This window comes from Alosa pseudoharengus, unplaced genomic scaffold (genome assembly GCF_046254945.1).
Source record: "Alosa pseudoharengus isolate Yale_2024_CS ecotype anadromous, Long Island Sound unplaced genomic scaffold, YU_APseudo_1.1 YU_APseudo_1.1_scf_3, whole genome shotgun sequence".
Taxonomy (NCBI): Eukaryota; Metazoa; Chordata; class Actinopteri; order Clupeiformes; family Clupeidae; genus Alosa; species Alosa pseudoharengus.
In genome coordinates this window covers 13,426,449-13,431,598 of record NW_027468718.1, presented here as the reverse complement: position 1 = coordinate 13,431,598, position 5,150 = coordinate 13,426,449, and positions in this window count along the sequence as shown.

The window sequence follows — 5,150 nt, the reverse complement described above, 5'->3', positions numbered from 1 at the left end:
CTCTTGGCCATAATGTATTTGGATTAAACAGAGACACGAGTTGGGTAACCATGACCATGTTTTTTGTTTTCATGGGTAACCATGATAACCATGGTTTATCACTATTGATAAATAAGCACCATTTTCCGCAGGGGCGTTGCTAGAAAATGTCAGCCCTATGACACACACGATTCTGGGTCCTCTGAGGCCCCTGTCAGTGCTGGGCCCTCATCCTAACTCCTCCTCCCCACCAGCAGCTCCATTGATGCCCCGCGTGAGGATCGAACGCACAACCTTCAGATTATGAGACTGATGTGCTACCTACTGCACCAAGGCGCTATCGAGGCTCCAGCTGCAGATGTCAGTACGGATAACTTAATGTTTGCTAAAAGAAAAATGATGCTATTTACAGTAATATTTCTCAATAACTCATTGGCCTTTGGCTCATTTTCTGCTATACATAAACCATTAGTGCTGTGGTTAGGAGCATCATCATTACCATGGTGTACCATATACTGCATTAAAACCATAATGAATTTCCGTAAGGGATATGATACGGTAGTATTAGGTTGGGTTTGAAATTTCCTGTGTGGTAGGGGTACAGCAACAGACAAACATGAGTGGTTTAGAGATGTAGTGGTGCTGGGAAACTCCTGCTGTTTCTCAGTAAGGGCAGAGGATTTATATGTAAACAGGCCACAGGCTGTTAGAGATAAGTTGTTACACACACACAGGCTTTATCTCTGTCTCTATCACACTCTCACACACACACAAATACACACACACACACAGGCTCTCTCTCTCTGTCTAAGATTGGATGATACATGGATTCAGTCAGTGGTCAGTGTCAGAAGTATGATTTGCTATAAGTAGCAGTCTCTATTCATCTCTTTAGTCTCTTGAATTTCCCCTTGGGGATCTATAAAGTATCTACTGTATCTATCTATCTATCTATCTATCTATCTATCTATCTATCCTTGTGCTGCTGAAAAAGCTTTTTGGATCTCTGCCAATGACATCTGGATCAGTAAATACAGAAAAAAACAGGCGTAGATGTGGTAGACTCCTCCCAGATTGATCCACCAAAGTTGCTCAAAAATAAAAGCCTGAAACATAAGTTTTCACACATTTTGATATGACACTTACATTTGAGCTCTGGTGCATCTTACTTATATCAATGGTCCTTGAGATGCTTCTAACTTGATTGGAGTCCACCTGTGCCTAAATGAAATCACTGGACATTATTAGGAAAGGCACTGGTGCACATCTAGATAGATAGATAGATAGATAGATAGATACTTGTACATGTACATGTATTGATCCTCAAGGGGAAATTCAAGAATTTAGAAGACTTTATGTAAGGTCTCACAGTTGATGGTGTATGTCAGAGTGAAAACCAAGCCACGAGGTTGAGAGAATTGTCTGTAGACCTGCGAGACAGGGTTGTGTGAAGACACAAGAGCACAGTAGCCTCCATCATTCTCAAATGGAAAAGTTTGGAACAACCAACAGTCTTCCTAGATCTGTCCGCTCAGCCAAACTGAGTAACCCCGGACGAAGGGCCTTGGTCAGACATGTCACCAAGGACCCCAATAGTCACTATGAATGACATCCACAGTTCCTTTGAGAGGATCAGAGAAGCATAAACAAGAACAAACATCAGTGCAGCTCAGTGTCTGGTTTCTTCCACTTCCAACCAACTGTGGCCAAATAGTTCAGTTTCATCAGGCCAGATGATATTACTTTAGTCGTTCAGGTGTTTTTGGGAAACTCCCTGCAAAAAACTGCTTCCATTTGTCCACTCTACCAAAAAGGCCTGATTGGTGGAGTGCTGCACTGATGTTTGTCCTTCTTTATGCTTCTCTCATCCTCTCAAAGGAACTCTGGATCTCATGAAAATGTCTTTCATGGGCTTACATAAGGAAAAGATTTTGCATGTAATCAGTTGAAAACAACAGTCCTCCAACCTCAAACAGAAAAACATTTGCAGCAGATTCCTTATTTACAGTTTTTAAAAAAAATTGTGGCTTAGCCACAAAATCTTTGCAAAATCTCAAACACCATAACCAAACCAAATCTGCAAAACATTAATAGCCAGCCTTTGACTGTTTTCAATTTCACAAAAACCTTTTGCAAAACACCACACTCAACTCTCTACATAACACACAAAATATAACAGGGAGTTATTGATTTCCATTTTCAAACACAACCTATGAAAATGCTTCACACATTCACACTTACTCACGCTCCTTCATGCCAAGCTTACTCATCACATGTAGGCCTATACACGCATACATACCCCCTGCCAACACACAGACACAGTATTTTCTTTCTTTGGAAAAAAATCAGCTTTTTCAAAAGTCTATTTGGTCTCTGTCCAATGTAGTTGTTTTACTTTATTTTGCTTTATGTTTTTCTTGTACTGTACTGAACACTGTATTCAGAAGAGCATTTTTTTTGAGGGGGGGGGGGGGGTTCTACAGTATATTTCCTGTTTCAATATTGCTTACATATTTCTTGTGTATATTTGAGCAGCTTCTCTCTGCAGTTTACTTTCACTCTTGACTGGAAATATAAAAGCCCACAAAAGAAAGAAGAGCTTTAGGTTAAGGCAAACAATGTGTACATGGTATATCCAAAAAATACATTATGTTTACATTATGAGGCAAATGCTCGCTTTTGAGATGTGCTTATATATGTCAATGCAGTGTTTCATTGTGCAGAACAGATGAGGCATTTTGCATTTTGTGTGAACAATAGCTGGGTTTGTGTGTAGAGTTGGTGTGTTTGGGGAAAACAGATACATATGAAAGTATGCAGCTCCACCACTAGAGGGAGCTCTCCTCCCATCTAAACTTTCATACTTACTTGTAACTATTGCATCATTGAAGCATTCAAAAGCGACCACATCCTATAACTCTCCTTCTCTCTATATAACTTCAGTGCAGTAGCTGTCCTCAGCCTGTAGGTGTCATTGCTCTCTGTGTAGTTCTCTTTGACCACTGGGATAGTAATGGCAAATGTTTATATTGCTCTCTATGTCTCTCACCCTGGGATAGTAATGGCAAATGTTTTCATCTTTACCATAAGTAGCATAATAACTCTTTGTGAGCTCTCTTTGTGTAGCGTATTTCATTGTCAAGGCAACCCAATGTTGATTACATCATCTGAGAACAGAGAACAGCAGATAAGAGGGAGTAAGAGCACGAGGGCAAATACATATCAAAAAGGAAAATATAAGAAATACAAAAATAAAAAAAATGAATAAAAATACATAAACTACCATACATTAAATACAAATATAAAAATAAATAAAAATACATCAGTTAGATATACTGAAAATATAGGATAAAACATCATAAAAAAATAGTCATAAAACACTGAGTGCAAGTGTAAAGAATGAAAATGAAATATGTAAATGAAAGTCATAAAACACAGAGAGCAGCTTCTTGTGTAAGATGTGTATATATGATCAGACTAAAAGAATACCACTGAGAATGTTTTAGTGTTAAAACTAGCAGTTGGGGAGCATCTGGAAGTTAGTTCTAGAGGTGAACTGTGTAATGCTGCAATCCAACTGGTAGTATATTTTTCAGTTCTCTGATGACTCCATGTGCAATTGTTCTTTTGACTGCCTGTGTTGTTGTAGGCCCACTACATGTTACCAAGTAAGCATTTGTAAACACTTCACATTGTAAACACTTTTGTCATAATATGACATTTGGGATGCATCACGTACACCTAAAACCTAAAGCTCTTCAGTCTTTCATTGGCTTCTATGTATATCCCCATAAAAGAGTGAAAGTCATCTAGAGAAATATACACAACAAGCACATCAGCAAAATAACAAAGCAAAATAAAACAATCACCATCTGGAATTGGACAGAAATCAAACACACTTTTGAAAAAGCTTATTACTTTTGGAAATTGTGAATGAGTGTGAATAAGTGGTGAATAAGTGTGCCATGTCCTTAGGTTGGGTTTGAAAATGGAAATCAAGTAACTTCCTGTTAGATTTGTGTGTTGGGTAGAGAGTTGTGTGTGGTGTTTTGCAAAACCTGTTTTATGAAATTGAAAAATGTGTGACATGCATGCACGTGACAAGATGTTTGTGTGAGGGCCGGTGGAAATAATGGAACTCTCTGCAACATTATGAGAGCTGTATAATATGTTTTGGAACTGGATGCCTCTGTATGTATTTGTATAAAATAAAATGTTCCATTTGACTCAACGCAACGAGCTAAGCACAAGTGATTGAGGGTAAGCTGACGGTAACAGCGGAAAGACTTCAAACTTGCAGTTTGATGGCTTCCCATCCGCTGTTAGCAGCCACAGGCTTCATAAGGGCCTGCCCCAGAGGAGTTTCAGGTGTGCGTGTGTGTGTGTGTGTGTGTGTGTGTGTGCACGTGCTCATGTGTGTGCATGTATACATTTTGCATGCAGGTGCGTGCCACACATGACGTCTCTCTCCCGTATACACACAGAGCTCTGGCTTTTCGTTTCATTTGACTGACTTATCATATGGCCAACATCCCATACTGCATTATGTGTCTGTTGCTCCTGCAAAAGATGACAACACTGCACAGTTGTGTACATGTCCCTGCCTCCAGCACAGTACTCTAAGCCCTATGTACATGTCCCTGCCTCCAGCACAGTACTCTAAGCCCTATGTACAGGTTAAAGGGATATTCCACCATTTGGGGAATTACACTCATTTTCCATCACGCCACCATTTTATAAAATTGGGTTATTCACCGTCTCCCACCGTCTCAATGTTTTGGCTCTCTATAAGCACAATAAATCTTGTACCCATAGTAGTAATCACTCCGCGAATGATACATTGCAACCGTTAAAACTATACACCAACATGCCATTCATTCATAAAAAGCGTCAGCGAGCAAATTAAGCAATATGGCAGACAGCGACATTTTCAACATGACATTTGACATTTAACGAAGAGGCACAAATAAACCACAAAGATCCCCTGGAGCGAACTAAGGACAATCACAGGGGAGCGATGTATGGAGAACCAGGGAATCCCCCCACACACACACACACACACACCACACACACATAAGGACAATCACAGGGGAGTGATGTATAGAGAGCCATGGAATCCCCTCACACACACACACACACACACACACACACACGCACTAAGGACAATCACA